Genomic DNA, 23,085 nt, shown 5'->3' with positions numbered 1-23,085 from the left:
CTGCAATGGGTAGGAGTTAGGGATGGGAAGAGCCAAAGTCAATGTTTTAACCCAAGGATAAGACATCGGTGTCATCTGGCATCACAGTCAAGTTCAGGATCACCCAGGGGCTTGTGTGAGGCTCAGAAAAGAGGAAGGAAGTGCCAACACACATCTGCTGCTTGGAGTTTAGCCCGATTGCTTGGTTTTCAACCCATTCTCTCTCTCTCTCTCTCTCTCTCTCTCTCTCTTTTTCTGAGAGAGAGCACATATGCAAGTGGTGGTGGGGGACCAGAGGGAGAGGGAGAGACAATTTTTTTTTTTTTTAGAAACAATTTTTTTTATTATGTTATGTTAATCACCATACATTACATCATTAGTTTTAGATGTGGTGTTCCATGATTCATTGTTTGTGTATAACACCCAGTGCTCCATGCAGAACGTGCCCTCTTTAATACCCATCACCAGACCAACCCATCCCCCCATCCTCCTCCCCTCTAGAACCGTCAGTTTGTTTATCAGAGTCCATCGTCTCTCATGGCTCGTCTCCCCCTCTGATTTCCCCCCTTCATTCTTCCCCTCCTGCTATCTTCCTCTTCTTCTTTTTTTTTTTTTAAACATATAATGTATTATTTGTTTCAGAGGTACAGATCTGTGATTCAATAGTCTTGCACAATTCACAGCGCTCACCATAGCACATACCCTCCCCAATGTCTATCACCCAGCCACCCCATCCCTCCCACCCCCCACCACTCCAGCAACCCTCAGTTTGTTTCCTGAGATTAAGAATTCCTCATATTGGGGTGCCTGGGTGGCTCAGTCATTAAGCGTCTGCCTTCGGCTCAGGTCATGATCCCAGGGTCCTGGATTTGAGCCCAGCATCAGGCGCCCTGCTCAGCGGGGAGCCTGCTTCTCCCTCTCTCACTCTGCCTGCTTGTGTTCCCTCTCTCACTGTCTCTCTCTGTCAAATAAATAAGTAAAATCTTAAAAAAAAAAAAAAAAAGAATTCCTCATATCAGTGAGGTCATATGATACGTGTCTTTCTCTGATTGACTTATTTCGCTCAGCATAATGCCCTCCAGTTCCATCCACGTCGTTGCAAATGGCAAGATTTCATTCTTTTTGTTGGCTTCATAATATTCCATTGTATATATATATACCACATCTTCTTTATCCATTCATCTGTCGATGGACATCTTGGCTCTTTCCACAGTTTGGCTATTGTGGACATTGCTGCTATAAACATCGGGGTGCACGTACCCCTTCGGATCCCTACATTTGTATCTTTGGGGTTAATACTCAGTAGTGCAATTGCTGGATTGTATGATAGCTCTATTTTCAACTTTTTGAAGAACCTCCATACTGTTTTCCACAGTGGCTGCACCAGCTTGCATTCCCACCAACAGTGTAGGAGGGTTCCCCTTTCTCCACGTCCCCACCAACATCTGTCGTTTCCTGACTTGTTAATTTTAGCCATTCTGACTGGTGTGAGGTGATATCTCATTGAGGTTTTGATTTGGATTTCCCTGATGCTGAGTGATGTTGAGCACTTTTTCATGTGTCTGTTGGCTGTTTGGATGTCTTCTTTGGAAAAATGTCTGTTCATGTCTTCTGCCCATTTCTTGATTGGATCATTTGTTCTTTGGGTGTTGAGTTTAGGAAGTTCTTTACAGATTTTGGATACTAGCCCTTTATCTGATATGTCATTTGCAAATATCTTCTCCCATTCTGTCGGTTGTCTTTTGGTTTTGTTGACTGTTTCTTTTGCTGTGCAAAAGCTTTTTATCTTGATGAGGTCCCAATAGTTCATTTTTGCCCTTGCTAGGGAGAGACAATTTTAAGCAGGCTCCATCTCACAACCCTGAGATCATGACTAGAGCCAAAACCAAGAGTCAGACACTTAACCGACTGAGCCACCCAGGCGCCCCTTCAGCCCATTCTCCTGACTGAAATTTTAGTTCCTATTACCTTGGCCTTCAGATATATAGGTTGGAATCCTAATAGCTGTAGCTTTGCTTCTCCATTCCCATCTCTGGATCCTTCTCTCCTCATGCCACAGGACTCTGTCCCTCATCTGCCCCCCAACTCTGAGGAGGGCTCTTCAGGGCTGCGCTCCCCAAGTTTAAAATGCCTGCTCTCATCACTCAGAACATTGCAAAGAAAACTCAGATACAAGATGTTTATGATATGGTCTAAACCAATCTGAATATACTTTAAGAAAATAAGTACAGGGATGCCTGGGTGGCTCAGTTGGTTAAGCATCTGCCTTTGGCTCAGGTCATGATCCCAGGGTCCTGAGATCAAGTCCCACAAGGGGCTCCTTGCTCAGCGGGGAGCCTGCTTCTCCCTCTGCCTGACACTCCCCCTGCCTGTGCTCTCTCTCCCTCCCTCTGACAAATAAATAAATATAAGCTTTAAAAAAAGGAAAAGAAGTACAATTTTAAGTACAAAACTGGAATTTATTCAGAAATGATGTTAGTAAACTTTGGTATGCAATTTCACAGTATATAAAAGTGCAAATAGAATTTTGTAATGACAGTGGTCCCTGCATACTTTTTTTTTTTTTTGGTAGCACAGCAATAGGCTGAGATTTCAAACAGAGTGGAGGTTGGGATGATACACATGCTACAAACCTGTAAATCTTTAAAAAGTTATCCAATCACCCATCCCAAAAAGTAGTCTCTTATATTCATTTCTCTGTACCAATATTAAATCTGGTAAAGATTGTATCCATCTTGCCATAATTAAGTCTATATATAAACCAAGAAATTTCCATAAAAACCAACCATCAAAACATATGAAATATCTAAAATGCTGATATAAATACTGCTTCAGTATTTGCTAAATACCTATTTTTCCTACCATGACATTTAATAAATAACTGTATAGTTATGTCTGGGTTTAATATTACAAGACCTGGAGTCAAGGTACTAAAGAAATAGTCACCTCTGGTCTTCTCTGGATTCATGGGTTATTTTTTTTAAAGATTTATTTATTTATTAGAGAGAGAGAGGAGGGGGAGGGGCAGAGGGAGATAGAGAGAGAATCTTTTTTTTTTTTTTAAGATTTTATTTATTTATTCATGAGAGACAGAGAGAGAGAGAGAGGCAGAGGCAGAGGGAGAAGCAGGCTCCCCACGGAGCAGGGAGTCCGATGCGGGACTTGATCCCAGGACCTTGGGATCATGACCTGAGCTGAAGGCAGATGCTTAACCGACTGAGCCACCCAGGTGTCCCAAGAGAGAGAATCTTAAGCAGACTCTTCACTGAGGGCGGAGTCCGAAATGGGGCTCGATCCCCTGACCCTCAGATCATGACCTGAGCCAAAGGCAGATGCTCAACTGACTGAGCCACTCAGGCAGCCTTGGATTCATGGGTTATTTTTTAAGATAAATACTAACTACATAACTAATTTAAAAAAATCAAAATGCTGTATCTGGTTGGCTAGTTATTTGGTTAAAAAACTTTCCACATGCTAGAAGGCAATAAAAAATTATATACTTCCGGGCGCCTGGGTGGCTCAGTCGTTAAGCGTCTGCCTTCGGCTCAGGTCATGATCCCAGGGTCCTGGGATCGAGCCCCGCATCGGGCTCCCTGCTCCGCGGGAAGCCTGCTTCTCCCTCTCCCACTCCCCCTGCTTGTGTTCCCTCTCTCGCTGTGTCTCTCTCTGTCAAATAAATAAATAAAATTAAAAAAAAAATTATATACTTCCCCTATTCAGGAATTCCAGGTAACTTAGGTGGGTTCCCCCACGCAGGCTGCACATGGTGACTTCTGTCCGTAGAGCAGAGAATGCTAAGGGGAAAAGAGAAACTTCACCGTGGGGAAACCTGATGAGCACTAGTCAAGTGGTCAAGGTCAATGTCAACAGTGATAAGGCCTCTTGATGTGATGTGATGTGATGAGAAGGGCACTTCACCTCCATGGTCTTCCTCCCCTAAACACATAACTGAAGTCCAAGCATAGGAAAAATGTCAGACAGACCCAGTTGGTGGCTTTTCTGCAAAATACCTGAGCACTAATCAAAACTGTCATCAAAAACAAGGAGAAGTCTGAGCAATTTTCCGGGCATAAGGTACCTAAGGACACATGAGGACCAAAGGTAGTATGGTACTGGGGATGGGATCCTGAGGTAGAAAAAGGACATTAGGAAATCTGAATAGAGTATGGGCTTCAGTTAATAATAATGCATCAGTGTTTGTTCATTATTTGTGACAAATATACAATACTAATATAAGATGTTCATAAAGAGGGGGAAAGGAGGGATATGGGAACTCTCTGTACTATCTTCACAGCTTTTCTGTCAAGTCTAAAACTATTTTAAAATAAATATTTATTTTTTAAAATGGCCATTAACAGACCATCCAAATGAGCCCATATGGCTTTCTTTACAATCAGTTGTGCCATCCAGCAATCTGATTCCAAGCCACCCCTGCTTCAGATTTCCGACTCAGACCCCTCCCTAGTGACTTTCTCTGGACCTTCCTAAGGACCAAAGCATCTCTTAAAACATCTTTTCTGTTGTTCCGTGTATCTGGTGCCAGGCCTGAAGTTTCCTCGAGTCATTTGAATCAGGGTCTACCCCAGAACAGAGTCCCACGTAGATGTCGTGGAAGACATTTGCCTTCTTGATACCTGCCCAGTTTTTGTCTTTCCTGCCTTTCGCGCCTCCCCCTGGTTTTTCACTACAGGGGTTGAAAATTCTAGACACCAGCCCTACTCATCAGACACAGCCACACCAGCGTTGGCGTCAGGAGGCAGGGTGGTGAGGAAGCTTCGCAGGGGCAGCACTGCGGGGGTGGGGAGGACAGGAAGGGTTAGTGGACCAGTCTACCGTCTGTAGTTGGGTAGTTGAGTAATGGCAGCATCATCCCCGGCCACCCAGTTCTGCAGCCAGCATGACTTCTTCGCAGTTATGAAGCCACGAACCTGGTTTTCCAGCCTTTCTAGCAATACTGAAGCCACTGGTATTATATAAGATTGTTTATTGAAAAAGAACACACACTATTGGCTTTGACATCAATATTTAAAGAAAAATAAACTTTCTTTTCTACTTATATCAGTTAAAATTAACTTTCATTGTTTTTAACTAAGAACTCTGATACCAAGAAATGTTACTGATGTTACGTCTCCAGTTGCTCTGGCCATTTCAAAGCTGAAAGCTAAAGACGCTTTGAACAGTGAAGCGAGAATATGATGATGGTGTTAAATGTGAGGATTCTTTTTATGACAATTCTAAAGTGTTATCTATTCTTTTTTGTATTTTAAGTTTTATTTTAGTTCCAGTATAGTTAACACGCAATGTAGTATTAGTGTCAGGTGTACGATATAGTGATTCAGAAGTTCCATACATCACCCGGTGCTCATCATGACAAGTGCCCTCCTCATCCCCATCACCTATTTCCCCCATCCCACCACCCCTTTCCTCTCTGGTAACCACCAGTTTGTTCTCTAGAGTTAAGAGTCTGTGTCTTGCTTTATCTCCCTCTCTCTCTCTCTCCCCCTCTTATTTTTTCCCCCTTTGCTCATTTGTTTTGTCTAAAGTATTATATATTCTTATGCTTAAACTTTGAGATTGATTTCAAAGATCATTTTGTATCTGCTCGTGCTTTTCTTTTTTAATCTCACAAAGTTATTTGGCCAAAAGCGATACATTTCTGCCTTGCTCTGACAATGCCAGTTTTTAACAGGCTAAAGAAAAGTTATGAACAACTGTGTCTCTTCTCCCATCTCTACTCAAGGAAAAGTATGTCTTCCTGTTACAGTGTCCATCAGATCAACAGTGGGTATTGTATACATTTTAGATTCCCTTTTTTGTGAATCTTTAATGATTGGGTCGGAATCTTAATGATATTTTATTTCTCAGGGCGCTTGGGTAGCTCAGTCGGTTAACCACCTGACTTCAGCTCAGGTCATGATCTCAGGGTTCTGGGATCGAGCCCCATGTCGGGCTCTGTGCTCAGTGGGGAGTCTGCTTCTCCGTCTGCCTCTCCCCCTGCTTTTTCTCTCTCACATAAATAAATAAAATCTTTTCTTAAAAACGCAGTATTTTATTTCTTGAAGAACTTAACACAATGTCTTATTGGTATGATTGATAAACTGATATTTGCGTTATAAAGAAATATAGAAATAAGCTGTGAGAGCTCTTTTAGGACAAGGTATGATTGGGCCGGTACTTTCATTTTCCTTCAGCTCAGCTTGAAAGGCATAAGGGAGAGGAGTTATGATAGCAGACTGGCTCAGTGAGTTACCAGATTGCATTTTGTTGGTAGTGACAAGGATCATTTATATGGTCGATTAAAATGAATTATTTTAAGGGCTTGGTCTTTTTCCCAGTAATAAGTGTTCACATTGTTATAACCCAGCAATTTGTTAATTTTGCAATGCTGTCAAGTCACCTCTGAGTTATTGTTTCTTCATATTAATATGGGTACCGTCTGCAAGGAAATAGCTGTATTTTATAATTTTTTAGCAGGTAGATTAGAATGATGCTAATACTTAGCTCTTTCCCTATGTGTTTTATAGTGGAAAGAACTTTGGAGTCAAGTTTACATGGGTTCAAATCCTGGCTCCCTTACCTTGAGTCACATGGTGACATAGGTAATGTCTCCAAGCCTCAGTTCCTATAAATAAAAATGGGTTAAGGACACTTATTTCCAGGATATTTGGAAGGCTTAGATGAAATAATGCATATAAAATGCTTACACAGTGCTTCGTATGAAGTAGCTAACAAATACTAATTTCGGCAGCTAATCCAGCTGGATTTAATTTATTTATCTTCTGTATTCATCTTCTTTCTCCACGTCAGACATGGTATTTAATTCCTAGATGCTTCTTAGTTGACTCGCCTATTTTGTGATTTTACTTGTCTGCACTGGGCAAGACAAACCTTCAAGTGTCATCCAGGAGAACACTTCTTAGGGATACCACCCACTCATGGGTCCTTGCTGGCTAGACACACTTGTTAGTACCACATCCTTCCCATCCAGCCCCACCCCCAAAGCCATTACGGATCGGACCAGTGTTGGGCATCCAACTCAAGGTAAACAAATCCGTGAACTGGCTGGTGACATATGCTCTTAAAAGTTGGGTTGCGCCCAAACAGTGATCTCTGTAGGGAATGTGAATTGGTGAACGCTGGGGTAGCAGCTGGATGGGTGAGGGTCAGGGCCGTGCAGTCTGAGACCGTAAGTGAGAAAAGCTATGATTAGCAGAGGAAGCTGACCAGGAGACAGAGTGGCGGTAGAGGGGGGAGCGGTCAAGCCTGCGTGGGGCTGTGCTTCAGTCCCTAGACCTGCCTTCTACGTCCTGTTCCACTTCCATTTTCCTTGTGTCCTTATAATAAGCCCTGCTTTTCCTGAGCTGATTCAAGCATGCTTCTGTTCCTTGCAGCCAAAGCAGTCTGAATAGCAACTCTCTGCTAGGCGTACAGAAAACATACGATGTTCCAGTGAAAAGGACTCATCCGTGCCAGGTCTCATGGGAAGGAATTCCTTCAAAATCACTGGCTTTGAGGGGTAATTAAGGACACTATAGCATGAAGAATGAGGTGTCATCTAAAGGTTAGGCTTAAGACTGTGATATTTTTAGAATCAAATATAATGTCAGAATAGAGACTAGGGAGGGGGTTGGAGTGTCGGTGACAGCCCACCGGTTCTTGATGAATGAGCTTCGGTAAGTCACATCTGTACTCACCTGCCTGTGTGGTCACAGGTTCTGAACCTGGGCTACATGATGCCGGCTCAGTGAAAGCATCATAATTTTACGGGGCAATGAGTCGCGTACATTAATTTGTTATCAGTCTGTGTCAGGCCCAGATGTTGGGGGAGAATGGGAAAATGAAGCACCAAACAAAACAAGAGTGCCTCTTGCTCGTGTGTTTGCCAACAGCCCGTGTGTCGAACTTGATAAAATGCATTGACAAGGGCCCTGCCAAACATTAAAGAAAGCAGCTGCGAGTTCTCATCCTGTGAACCCTATCAGCCACCCAAGCAGTTTAGCTGATGGTGCTGAGTATCAGGTTATGCTGAGATAGGGTGTGGGCTGTCTCCTTCCATGGGCATTTGGCCTTTTGGGCAGCTCACGGGGACACGCGTAGAGACACAGAGTGCTTATGGGGCATTTTAGGAGAAGCAGAAGGGTGACAGTCAACACTGACACATTCATGCGTCCACTCAGAGTTCTAAGTGCTTTGAGCTTTTTCTCTTCATTTATTTTACTCATTTCGTCTTCGCTAGATATGTTCATTTGCAAATATGTGCTTAGCACCTGCTTTGCAAAATGCAGCTGAGTATTTCCAGGTAGTATCAGTAACACACTACTTCACTCTGCATTTCTTCCATTATGAACTCCATATGGTCAGAGGTTCTGTCTTAGTGTTGGAGGTCAGGGAGGCGCAGGGCCTGGCTCATAAAAGGAGCTCAAAATGTAGCTATTGAATGAATAACTTTGTGATGTGTTGGTCTTCAAATGGGATGTGATCCTTTAAAGCCGGGTGTACGTAATTGAAGCAAAGAGCTTTTAGAAAGTGAATGGACTAAGAATCTGAGTTCATCTGCTGGCTCTCGTGTTTATGAACCATTCCTCATCTAGGGAGCTGACCTCTGAGCCTCGATCCTAACCTGAACAATGGGAGCAAGGTGGCTGTCCCACAAGTTTCTTCTAAGGATTGAAGGATGGAGTATATGTGAGGTTCCTGGCACAAAGTGGTACTCGTGGGTCATCGTAATAAGCATTACAAGAGCGGACTAGTTGAGAGGGAGGGTTTTGGAATCAGATCGCAGCTCTAGTCTCAGCTCGACCGTTGTCTTGCTGTGAGGCACATGTAAGTCCTATGGCGCTCTGTCTAGCACACAGCGAGTGAGTGATAAATTGGTATTATTATGAACAATAAAAAGCAATTATCATGATGGCTGTTATTAGTATTAAATTACTTCTCTAAAAAGACACACAAAACACCAATATTCAAATCCATTTAGAAGGGAGAGAAATTTTAGAGGAACTCAGGATGAGAAAATCTCTGTAATCGAGCACCAAATTTAGCTTTGGGTTTCCTGGCAACTAGCACAACAAAAAGAAACAAACAGTTTATATAATTATTATTATCAGTTATAATTAGTCAACCGGTGCTGCGCTATTTAATATGGTCACCAGGAGCCACATGCTTGAGTCTGAAGACGGGCACATCTGAATTGAGATGTGCTGTAAAAGTAGAATACACGGGGTTTTGAGGACTTAGTATGAAAACGTAATATATCTCATTAATAAAGTTTTATATTGATTACATGTTGAGGTTATGGTATTTTGGTTATTTGGACTAAATAAAATGGTGTTATTAAAATTAATTCCACCTGTTTCTTTTTATTTTTTTTGATGTGGGTGATTAAAAATTTCATATATGGCTCACATTTGTGACTTGCATTATATTGCTATTGGAGGATACTCAACTTTTTTTGCTCTCACTATTTTAAGTGGAACTTATATAATTTGTATCTTTATACTAATATAAAATATAGAATTATATAACACGTCATTATATTATTATAACATATAATAGCAATATATCGATATATAATATAATGAAATAGATAATAAATATCAAGTATATAGTATTAACATAAATATGTGATTATGTACAATATAGTTAATAGTAATCTAAATATAAAATATGTTATATAGGAACATATTATTATATACTTTATATTATTTATATTTAATACAAATAAGATTTAATATGTAGAAGTTTTGATAATCAAATGGGTATATTATTTATATTTAATTTTATTTATATTATATTATTTATATAATTTAATTTATATTTATATGTAATATATATAAGCTTTAATATATAGAAGCTTTTGATAATCAAATGGGTATATTATTTATATTTAATTTTATTTATATTATATTATTTATATAATTTAATTTATATTTATATTTAATATATATAAGCTTTAATATATAGAAGCTTTTGATAATCAAATGGGTAATCCTCAATTAAAAATTTTTTAATAAAATTTAATTAAATTTTAATTAAAAAATTTTATAAGTATCTTGATGGGGAGATATAATGATAATTGTAACAGCTATCATTTATTGAATGCTTGCTTATGGTCTGGGCAGAGATCTGATTTCTTTACATATCTCAATCATTTAAAAGTTCATTGAGTGGTATGATTGTTCTTATTTTAAACCAGAAACCCTTAGTAACTGGTATAAGATATTAAAATCTCTGTCTTCTCTTTTTTATTCCTCTTGGGTATCATTCACAGCATTCCAGACAGGTGGTGAGCACCAAATACTGCTCAATAAATAGGTGTGTGAGTGAATGAATGCATGAACGAATGAATAAGGCCTCCCCTCTCCCTGTGTTAGTCAGCTCACCCGTGACACAGAGTTCTCTTAAATCTCAGTAACAGCAGAACGTACAAAAGTACATGAAATATGGGTATAAATTGTCACCTGAAATTGTGTTGTGGTGTGAAGTCTGCAGGAAGATTTTGGTACAAGAATCGAAAATTGTCGGCTCGCCTAAGCCTGAGCGAGTCAAGGTAAATGGAGTTAAAATAGCTAAAGAATTGGCCATTTCCTGTGGGTAAAAATCATCTCTTAATTTTTTGGAAATGCTTGCGTATTTTGAAGAAATGTATTATAGCTTTTTTTGAATCTGAGTACATTAAAGAAACAAATATTCCAAAGAATAAATGGTTTTTTGTTTTTTTTTACAAGAGGTAGAAGTGTAAAAGAGCAAATGAATCTGATCCCTTATCCCCAATCTGATCTCTGTAGCCCACTGAGTCCAGGAGAAAGAAACTGAAATTTAGGAAGATAAATTTTAAAATTTAACTCCAAGTCAAAAATATAAAGGCGTACCCATTGCAAGAAGCGCCAAGACAATGCTGCCTCTCTTGTAGGTTTCTCAACTTGCAGAGAAAGAGAAAACTGAGAAATCATTTGAAAAGAGAGTTACGGAGATGATGACAGGTTTGGGGAACAGGTCTAACGAGCAAAGAATGGGGTTATGTTTTCTGAGGAGAAAAGAGGAAGTTAGTAGTGCTTGAGGGTGTGAGGACATTACTGCGCAGGCTCAAGTACATGGTAGGATTCCCTCTGCACGGATCCTGGGCAGAAGGCACGGTCTGAAGCCTCGATTTCCGTTTAAAGCTAAAAGAATTTCTTCACAGTCTGAGCTGTAAACCAATGGTCTAGGCAGCAGGGGAAGGGAAAGAATCTTTCTGGAAGTCCTCAGCAGGTGGATCCCTCTGCTCCCTGTGATAGTTCAGGGGTGTTCTGGGTTCCCAGACGGTGGAGCAGCAAGGCCAACATACTTGTTGTCCCTAGAGTGATCTGCACCAGATAGTTAGACAACAGCTTTCTGGAATCGGGACACTTCCTCCGCAGCTCATTCTCAAAATACTCATTGAGCAAAGGAGACATAGAGGGTCAGAGGCTGGCTCTTGGTGGCACAGGTGGATTCAGGGTCATGAAGAAAACCCCTCACAGCAGATCCAAGGCTTTTCCTTAAGACCATGAGACCGTTTGCAGAAATACATCTTGGGTGTCAAGCGCTCTAAACTGCAGTGTTTATATCCAAATTCAAAACTCCTTGCACTTAACTAGCATAAAGTACCGGTAACGAGGCAGTGTTTCAGATGTCCACGAGGCCACTTTGGAGCAGTTGTTGGAGGCCTAAGAATGTTCTATGTTGACTCATGAGGTCTACAGCCGAGAGGACCCAGGGCCGTCCACACCCTAACGCCACTCAGAATGTGAATCCTTCGGATCATAGCAGCAAGATTGTGCACCTTAAAAGCCACTGTGCTTGATTTCATTTCAACAAACTATAGTATCTTATTCCACTACAAAAATCTCAGGAAAACCGCTGTTGCTCAGAATTGAAAACTGCAAGGCATTGACGTATTTACCACTCAGACTGTGGTGGTTTTAAATAGCCGTGTATGTGGAGGCTGGGTAGAATTTAGAAATTCATTTCCAGCAGACCTAAGGGGCTGCCGCTAACACCTCCGGAGCTATGACTCACTTTGATTCCTGGATGGAGAAGTGGCTCGTAGGCACTTTAGAGTGAGATAAACATTGATTTTTTTAGAAAGACATGTTGAATTAAGGAAAAAACATTGTCAACATCAGAGCGTAGAACAAATAACAATTTGAGATAAGCATTAAAGATCTGGCTTTATTGCAATTATATTCATTGAGACGTTTTGAGGCATATATTAAAGATTTCAAAGGTCCCTCATGTCTCTACCTGCATTGCTCCGCTGGATGGTCTGGAGGCCCTGGGGTTAGTCCCTGAGGTGCTTTTGGTTTGTTTGTTTGTTTGTTTGTCGGAAATTAGCTCTGAACACAAAAAGGCTGGGTATGCCTGGTTTTAGTGTGAAAAGAGATAACCTTTTGACTTTCGCCTTTGCAGACCCCAGCTCATAACTAATCACAGCTGTTGACCCTGATGACTTTTAGATCATTCTCTGTGAGATGCCCAGTAGCTAACAGTTGCCCAGGAGCGGGCCGCATGAAGGCCTGCTCCCTACGCTTTATTACTTGAGTACTTACGGAGTCTCAGCTAGTTGCAGAAGAAATTAAATCTTGGTCCCCCAAAAGATTGCCATCCAGCTTGGGAACAAATGCACCACATACAAGACAATCAAGTCAAAAGTAAAGGCTATGCACCAGGAAGTGACAGAATGAACCTTGAATCTAGGAGCCCAGGCAAGGAGAGATGGGCCACCTGGAGAGGCCAAGGACTTCGTCATAGAGGAGGTGGGGCTTGGGCTGGATCCAGAAGGATGGGCAGGGAGCAGAGCAGGGCTTACTGCCTGACATTGTTTCTTAAATATTACCCACACTTGTTTGATCTCCCAACCAGATTGCACACTCCCTGAAGAGAGTGACCTTTCCCTCCATAACCAGCACAGAGATATGCATGCAGTAGGTGAGTTATAATCTCCCCTGGAATGAGGTTGTCATGAAGGTGCTCAAAAATCCAGGGGAGAAGTTTAACTTGCAAGGACTGAAATGGTTAATGTCGCCAATGAGGCATCTCTTTAAAAATCTTTAATAGAATTTTCTGTTATTCTCCTGTAAACATTTCGGTGACGATCATCATGATAAAGCCAGAGATTTCTTTCTAATGCTTAACTTAAATTATTATTTGTTTTATGCTCTGATGTTGACAATGTTCTTTCTTAAACTCAACATGAGTATTTTTTTAAGAAAACAACTTTATCCCAATCTCAAGTGCCTAAGAGCCACTTCTAGGGAGGCTGGTTTGCAAGACATGTCCTAGATAAACTGGCTGAAGAGTTTTTAAAACAAAATTTTAATAATTAGGAGATGACACCATTGAATTTGGAAGCCTGATAGCTGTGGGCAGTGGAATCTGGACACCAGATAGAAGGAGTGGCCCAAGAGCGTGTTGAGATGTGTGCGTGGTGTCCATTCAAGCAGAGAGTAGGCGAGTGATGAGACTCTCTGTCCTACCTACCTCTCTGGACTCAGGGAACAGAGGGGAGATGGGGACCAAGGATCTGCGGAAGCTTGTATCCAGAGGACAAGGGTCATCTTCACACTCATGCATTATTCCTACGTTTTCACTCTAACTAGCTATTTTATCTCCTCTTGCTAAGCACGTTGGTTTCAGTGTTTTCCAAAGAGGAAACCGGAGCAAACCCAGCACGCAGATAAAGTAACCAGAACACTCCCACACATCTGGCCTCGTGTGGCTGAGGTGTTTGGCCAGTTTGTAAACATGCCACGGCGATGACCTAATAATAACAGAAACGTCAGTCCCCGGCAGGCAGGAGGGGACCTGAGGACGTTTGGCCTGAAATCCTCCGACGTGTCCCAGCCTCATGCTCTGGTTCTGTGTTCACCCAGTTCCTGAGCACCCAGTGGAGTGGGACCTGGGAAGGCTCTGACTAGGGATCTGGTATGAATGAATCACACCAAAGACTGCCAACTCAGAGGGAGATTTACAGTCTCCAGCCTGAAGTTCTCCGAGTTTCAGACATGGACAGGGGCGCAAACCCACTCCTGACGTGGCGCGGGCTGCAGGCCCAGGCGGACTTCGTCACTCTGTGCTCCTGCCAGGGAACGGCAGCCAGTTCCAAAAGCGTTTTAATCTGTCCTCTTATTGTGATGCTTTGTATTGTCCCAAGATTCTAAAATTGAGACGCTATAAACTGAGGAGAATCACTTCAGGGCTGTCAAGGAGCCGCTGTGGTTTGCACACGAAATACAGACTGACATTTGAAATCCTGTGCTTTCTATTCCCCAGCCAGGAGCCCACCTTTAGCACCACGTCCTCGTCTGGACTGCGTCTGGGCCCCAACCCTGTGTGCACCTTCGCTCCCTGTCCTTCCTGTGCCTCAGTGCCCTCCACCCTTGCCACCCATGACATCCCATTGGTCTCAAGGTCCTACTCCAGGGCCACCTCCTGCCCCAAGGTGTTGCTCAGTAGCTTCCTTCCAGAAAGGCCCACAGGTAGTGCTTTTTGACAGACGTGTTTGGTAGAATGGACGCTTTGGCCAGTCTCAGTCTGCACTCGGTTGGTCAACACGAGGTCTTAAACTCGCTTTGCGGCACCAGGGCGGAGGGGGGGAGTTTGTTTAAAATGTAGATGCCTGGGTCCTACCCCTCGGGTTCTGATTCAGTGATTCCTGAATGGGGCCCTGTGATTTGCATTTCTATGTGGAGCTTCCAGTGCTGGTGGTATAAGGATCCTGCTCAGAGAAACACAAACCTAAGATGTGCCAACCTGCCCCTACCTCCCCTCCCCTGTTCCCTTCTTTTTTTAGCCCTCTCTCACTGCTGGACTAGATGAGATCCCTATGTGATGGCTAGTTTTATGTGTCAACTTTGCTGGGCTGCAGTATCCAGATATGTGGTTGACATTATTCTGGATGTTTCCATGAAGGTGTTTAGGATGAGATTAATATTAAAATTGGTGGACTTTGATTAAAGCGGCTTGCCTTCCATAGTGTGGGTGGGCCTCGTCTAATCAGTTGTCAGCATGCAGAGATCAAAAGCCTGACCTCCCCTGAGCATGAGAGAATTCTGCCAGAAGACGGCCTTTGAATTTTACTTGCAACATTTGCTATCTGCTGGGTCTCCAGCCTGCCAGCCCATAATGTGGATTTGGGACTTATCAGCCTCCTTAATCTTGGGAGCCAATTTCTTAAAATCTCTCTCTCTCTCTCTCTCTCTCTACACACACACACACACACACACACATACACACACATACACACACACATTTTTCATATTGATTCTGTTTCTCTGGAGAACCCTAATACACCCTGTGAGAATTTGAACTCAGCTCCTTCTCACTGCAAATTCTTTGCAGTCAAACCCCAGACCAGAGTCTCCCCAGTGTGCTGAGCACGGCCTGGACCCATCAGGACAACCCAGGACCCCTGGAAAATGCATGTTGCCCATGTGCATCCCCAGAGACTCTGTCCCAGCAGAGCCTGGTGGGCCCGGAAGCCTGCACTTACAGAATACTGGGCTAGTGTTCAGTATGTGACTCTAATTCATGTCCAAGTGTGCGTTGCAATAGTGTAGAGTGTGGTCAAAGGCACAGAGGCACACGAGAACCAATTGTCTGGCAGGGAGTTTGCAATCCAAGTGAGGACTTCTGTTGTGGAGTGTTTTGGAGTGACAGGGACCGCACTGACCCGTTGTACTGGGTTGAACAGCATCACCCCAAATTCTCGTCCTTGCCAGAACCTCAGAATGTGACCCTATTAGTGGTAGGGTTGTTGCAGATGTAATGAGTTAAGGTGAGGTCAAACTGGAGTAGAGTGGGTCCTTCATCCAGTATGACTAGTGGTCCTTATAAGAAGAGAAGAGACCACAGGGACAGAGAGAAGACAGCCACGTGACGGCAGAGGCAGGGAAAGCCCAGCCTACGGCAGGCCAAGGAATGCCAGGGATTGCTAGCTACCACCAGAATCCAAGAGAGAGGCGAGATTCTTCCTCTGAGCCCCCAGGAAGGAAGCAACTTGGCCGACCTCTTGAGTTTGGACACCTGGGCCTTCAGAACTGGGACAGAGTAAAGTTCTGTTGTCTTCAGCCACCCTGTCTGTGGTGTTTTGTGATGGCAGCCCTGAGAAACTAATATACCCACCCACTATAAACAACTAGGATCAAAATATATCAAGCCGCTGTTTGCAGACGTCGGACAAGGGGCAGCACAGGTCTGTGATCCATGGGGGAAGGCAAACACATGCGGTGTGAACACCCAACATGGTCTGTTGAGGCTCAGCTGGAAAGTTCTTGTTTGCAGTGCCCGGGTCCCTTCCAACAGCTGGTTATCCAGCCCCCCGTATTCCCAGGTCTAGGCTACACAGTGTTGTTCAGATTAGGCCCGAAGTACATCACTGAGGAGGAATACTCTCAGACCGTGTTTCCCAAGCCCATCCTGCAGTTGAAGGTTTGGGTCTATAGCAGCGGTTCTGACCCTGGCTAGACATTAGAACCACTGAAGGAATTTCCTCCACCTGTGGATGCTGGGGCCCTAGCCTAGACCAATTAAACTTCGATGTAGAAGAGGGGTGGGACCCAAGCATTAATGTGTTTTTCACAGCTCCCCAGGTAATTCTGCCGTGCAGCCAAAGGGGAGATACCTTACTTTCCAAACGTCTTTTAATAATCCTGCTAAAACCTAATGTAAACAGATTTTTTTCCCACATAGGTGACTTATACGTTACTTGTCTGCTGAGATATAAATGCATTCTGCCCTGAATTATCCCAAGCAGGTGGCATTTTGTCTCATGGCTATTGTCATGTGGTGTCATGTTGGTGTCCTCCCACTCATATTAGGCACTTGCCCTCCGCAGGCCACCACACAGATTCCTGATGCTCCCGCAATGATTTCCTGCAGGGGCTGTGGGTCCTCCCAGTCACTGTGTGCCACCTCGGTGTATCAGTATCCCAGGGCTGCCCAGCAAAATGCCACAAACCCAGTGGCTTCAAGTAACAGACTTTTATGCTGTCATAGTTCTGGAGGCCCGAAGTCCAAAATCAAGGTGTCTGCAGGGCCAGGGGCCCTCTGAAGCCCCTAGGGGAGGATCCTTCCCTGCTGCTTCCTAGCTTCTGGTATTTGCCAGAGATCGTTGGCTTGTAGATATATCACTCCAATCTCTGTCTCCACTGTCACATTGCCTTGTGTCTGTGCCCTGTGTCTCTTCACGTTTCCTTCCCTCGGTGCCTATCTTTACGTCTATTCTACTCCTCTTATAAGGATGCCACTTGCATTGAATTAAGGGCCAACTGTATTCTGGTATGACTTCATCTTCATTTACATCTTAAATGCATCCAAATAAGGTCACATTCACAGATATCAGGGGTTAGGGCTTCCACATATCTTTCTGAGGGACGCAATTCAACCCACAATACCACGATCATCACATACTTGATGATTGCGCCTGACCGAGGGCTTAGTTATCTTTCCTTGAAATTAACACCTCCATCTTTTTTTTTTTTTTTTGGTCATTTCTTTTAAGCCTAGTTCTGTGATTTATCCAACCAGCCTTCTATATCCTTGCAATTCAAAGTATGGCCCACCTTTGGGCAGCATTCACAGCGCTTGGGAACTTGTTAAAAATGCAAACTCTCTGGTCCCACTCTAAACCTACTGATTTGGGAATCTGCAATTTAACAAGCTCTCCTGTTGATTGGTGATGGTTATCGACTTCAAATTTTGAAAAGTGGTGGTCTAAATAATAAAAATCTTCCTTTTTGTTCACCTTCCTTTTATACTGGTAATGATCCTGGTTGCTGTGAACACAAAATGTCCTTTGTTTAAATAGGAGAATTAACCATTATACATTCTTTTCTTAAACATCCTTTGATTATACTTTGTAATGTACGTGAAGTAAAAATATTCTGAAGTTATGATTTCAAATTCTGTGATTAGTTTAATCAAAACAAAACAAAACAAAACAAAACAAAAAACAATGCTAATCAAACCTGAATTGTCAAGTAGACCATTGTAAGAAAAATCTTCCAGTGGAGTCATCTCTAGCCTATATTACCCAAGTCTGAGGTGGAGGGGAGAGGATGATTAATCTGGAAAAAAGTTTTTAGAGATTTTTTATTGTTGTTGCCATTTTTGGGGAGAACCACAAAATAGCTGTTCTCAAATGCCGAACATTTATTTTGTGTTGTCTTGGATAGAACATTGGGTGGACGTGTTAAGGAGGCAGTTTTGGAATTATTACAAACATTGATTTCCAAAGAATAAGAGTTGTCAAAATACAGAATAGACTGTCTTATGAAACCAGGAATCACTTCTGTGATTAATGAAGAGAAAAATCTTGCTCTGAGAAGATGGTTAGATTAGGTGGCTTTGAAGAATGTTTTCTCCGGTTTTTTTTAGAGGGGGGGGAGGAGCAGAGGAGGAGGGAGAGAGAATCTTAAGCAGGCTCTATGCTCAACATGGAGCCCAACGTGGGGCTCGATCCCATGACTATGAGATCATGACCTGAGCTGAAATCAAGAGTTGGATGCTTAACCGACTGAGCCACCCAGACACCCCTGAAGAATGTTTTTAATTCAAAGATTTCATGTTGTTGCAAAACTATTCTAAAAATGTAAACTTCAGAAGGATTGGTCTTTGACTTTTTGGAACTTCTTTCTGACTTTGGTTAGAAGTCCATTGGCTCCAAATGTTTTCAATGTGCATCAGAGTCATATCTCGGTAAAAATTAGTGTTTTAAATTCCATTTTAATATTTGTCAATGACTAATGTTCTTTTACTTCAACCAGAATAAAATAAGAGCCTTTTTGTTGTTGTTGTGTAAGTGTATATACACAGACAACCAAAGGGGTCATTAAGATTCTTCATTGTCAGTATAAGAATCCAGGTTATTTCTGTTCTAATTTTTTTGTGTGACTTAAAGTTTCACATAATATGAATTAACATTGCTTTTACCCCTCATGCTGAATGTCTATTTATTATATAACTTTTCTTCCTTACTTGGGTCTACCTTGATTGTCTCTGACCTCTGTTACACTTTTAAAAAATCTGCCTTATGATGCTTCTTAGGGTCTTTGTGTACCTCAGTAATTTTTATCATAGGCTTATTTCCCCAAATAGATCCATTCATCTATCCATCTATCTGTCCATATATTCATTTGTCTATCCAGTTCATTTTTCCAACATTTTACTGAACATGTACTATGTGCTGAAGAGACAGTGATAGCAAGGAATAATGCCTGCTCTCTCTAGAAGGTCATAGGCAAGGAAAGACACATGTAATCAACCAAATATATGGATGCAGTTAGGGAGGTAGACAGTGCTAAAGTAAGGGTTCACCCAAGGTGTTAGGGGGCCAATTGTCAGGTTAGGACAGACTGGTGTTGGAGCTCAGAAGCGTCTTCACAGAGTGGTTGGGAGAACCTGGAATTGCATTTGGAAGGAGTGACTTGGCATGAGAAAGTGAAGAGCAGAAGCCTTGAGGGGAGCTCCTTGCTGGCTCAGTCATCCTTTCTGTGTATCTGGTTCCATGTCATGTGCAAAGTACACGCTTACGGATTGGAGGGATCAGAAAATCATTCAGGAACTGTAGCTTGTGGTTTCATCGTTCTCTAAAGCTCACACCTGGATGTCTGAAAGAGGAAGGGAAGGGAGAGGATCAGGCAAGTTCTGTAGACATGTGAGTGGGGAAATGAGAGAAATTTTTGGCTAGCAAGAAGAGTGGGCTTCCTCAGGGATTTAATTGCTTAAAGCTCACATTGGCAGGACCCTGGAGAGGTGAATTGAGAAGTCAGAGGCGGGATGAAGAAGTGTAGGCTCTCCTGACTTTTACGGCCTGCACTTCCAGAAGGAAAAGGACTGGCGTGCTCTTCATATTAGGGATATCTGGAGCACCAGCCCCCTTCTCTGGCCTAACTTTTCACGTATTGGAGGACACTGCCTTTCCCCCTAGTGGTCTCATTCATACCCTTGTAACCACTGAAAAAGAGTGACTTTTTATCCTTTGTTTAATGATTCAGAGGTCTTGGGGGCTCATTTTAGACCTTTTGTTTGTATAGAGGAGAATGTCTGAAATAAGGTATGATTTGGGTCTTGGTGGAGAAATAACAAAAACTGGCAAATCACCTGTCAGAAAAACTGGGGGAGATTTTACCTAACTTCTCACTACGTACCAGACAAGGGTGAAGCTTAAAGTTACAAGGACCATTTAAAAAGTACAGTAACTAATTGTCTTTTGTATATATCCAATATTTTTTGTGTTTTACTGGTAGGTAGAAATAGATGTCATTGTGTCATTACAGAAAAAAATATCTGTGTGTGTAATGCTCAGTTTAGGTTTTCCTCTAGAGGAGTGAAGTTTTCTCACACACTTTCTTGCTGTGTGCTGGGGTGGAAATGAGCCAACCGCCGCTGGTCATGAGCAGATTGGGATGTCTGCACTCTTGTCTTTCTGCCTCTGCAGAGCTGGGCAGAACTGCCAAGGAGCCCCTGGAGAGGAGAGGGACTGGCTGGGGACGTCTATCTGAGCTTCGCACAGGAATCTGGGTGGAGAGCTCATGAATACCACAGGGAAGGGAGGAACTCATGCTAAGTAAAGTGTAGCCCCATGCTCCTAAAAATTTAGAAAAGCTATAGCCTCAAAATCTCCTGGTTTTGTTTTTTATAACAAAGACATGACCCCATTTATAGCACGGCTTGGCATACAAATTCAGCTTGCAACAGCTTTTTGAATCAGCTTGCAACAAAACCCATGAAGTTGGCTCTCTGCTAATATACTAGCCTTGATAAGATGCTAAGGTATTAAGAGTGGTGATCTTTGAGATACTGAGGTACCACAGTGGTGCCCTTTACATTGCATGTCTTTGTCATATCTTTGTTATAAAAAACAAAACCAAAAACTCTAAATGTATATATTTAATAATATATTAAAATATATTTCTATTTTATTAATTATAATATATGAGATATATAATATATAATTAATTATATATAACTATATATATAATTAATTATATTAAGTAAATATATATATTTAATATATATTAAATATATAAATATATATAAATATAAATTATATATTAAATATTTATTTACTATATTTTTATATTATATATAAAAATTATATATATAAATATATGTAACATATACATATTAGTTTGAAACTTCATAATAGCATGTGTCAAACTTGGGCCTGAAATTCATGGTTAGGAGTCACCATGGTGGATGCCAGAAGTACGATCCTATCGTGAAGGAGCACACACTCTAGTGGAGAAGGCAGAAAAGGAATCTGAGGGCTGGAGAGGTAGGGTGCTGTGGGGGCCTGGGTTGGGGCAAGCCATCCCTGCACTTATATGGACTATTTAGCACCAGTTATGTGAGGTTTCTGTACAAGATGCCTTACACCATTGCTTATGTGTAAATCTGTTTGGTTCCTGCTAAAATAGAGAGTACCCTTAAGTGGAAATTAAGGTAACAACAGGAAGTCAGTCCCTGATTTATATCCCCGGAGCACTTTTGTGCATCCGGTGTACGTGTGTGTATGGCAGCTCCATTAAAGTCTGTTGTCACACTTGGTTGGAATACCAATATCGAAGAATATATGGTATAGGGCTGTGCACAGGAGAGGGATTTATCTGATTATATACAATTTAAAACCTCTAATGTGCCTTCCAAGAAGGGTTCTGGCCCAGTAAATTATAAAGGAAAATTAAGAGGAGAACCAGAATTTCGGAAAGCTGGGAAATACTTTGTTGAGCTTTGTTCACACAATGGAAATGAATTAATGACTATATACATACATACATATATATATATATATATATATATTTATATATATTTATATATCTCCCTCTTGAACAAATGTTTTTTAATTATCATTTGAATGGATGCCTATTCTTAGCCTGCCAGAGTGCAGGGCTCTTGCTCCTGCCCCAGAAGAGCCCCGGGCCGGTGGAAAGGGTGGTGTGGAACCGCTTGGACACAATCTTAGTCACGGGACCAACTATGGAGCCTTTGAAGAACCCAGGAATGTTCTTTATGGACTTTATTCTGACAGCAAGGAGACGTCAATAAAATGAATTAGGTAAGAGGGTGACATGTTTGGATTGAGATTTGGAAAGATTAGTGTGATTGCCGGGTGAGGACAGATTGGGTTGGGAGGTGAGCCCAGGAGGGGGGCGGGGAGGCCTGGAGGCTTGCACTGATCTCCATGAGACAGGATGGTGGTCTGAACTAGTGAACAGAGACCGGTGTGTGGATTCCACCAGGGAGGTAGAATTTGACAGGATTTGGGACCCACTAGTCAGGGGGCTGAGGGAGTCGTTGTTCAGAACCCTGACTGAGCAGGAGAACACAGGCCACATGCAGGTCTGAGGTGGGTGCAGGTAAGAAGGAAATCAATTCAGATCTTAGAATCTGGAATAGTGAATTGCTGAAATGAGGTGGCACAGAATAGAAGACCACCAGTAACAAGAACAGGTGGATGCCTACCACCAAATTACCTTAAGTGAAGAAAAACTTCCCTGCACTTAAATTGAATATTTAGTACTAGTTAAGTGGGGTTTCTACACATGACACCTTCCGTGACTAGTCAAATGAAAATTCATTTGGCTCACACTAAAATAGGCAGTATCCTCAAGTGGAAATTAAAACAACAAACCCCACATCTCTCAAATGTTGGTCTGTATTTCAAATATAGATTTACAAGCTTGGAGGCCTGATGATAGGCCACAGGCTTAGACAGTCCTCAGGAATTATTTGTGAACCATGACTTATCCAAAATATTAAAATACTTAGATATGAGTTAATGAGGATAAAGTTAACTGATTTTGTCAAACAACTATTTCAAAAGAAAATTTGAAATTCGGTAAGTAGGAATGGTTGTTTAACCAAATCATTTCACCATCTTGACCAACCTGGGTAAAACGCTGTATCCCTGTCCAACTCCTTTCCCAGCTGAGGTCTGCATGGCAGTTATCACTGGCTGCTATGCTGTATGTTACTTGTTTGTTTTTCTTTTGTTTTCTTTCTCTTCCCCTTGATTAACTAGGATGTTAGCTCTACCAGGAAAAGATTTAGTCTGTTTTGTTCACTGCTATATCCTCAGCACCT

Source organism: Phoca vitulina, unplaced genomic scaffold (genome assembly GCF_004348235.1).
Source record: "Phoca vitulina isolate PV1807 unplaced genomic scaffold, GSC_HSeal_1.0 scaffold9, whole genome shotgun sequence".
Taxonomy (NCBI): Eukaryota; Metazoa; Chordata; class Mammalia; order Carnivora; family Phocidae; genus Phoca; species Phoca vitulina.
The sequence above is the reverse complement of the archived record's forward strand: the minus strand, read 5'-3'. Positions refer to the sequence as shown.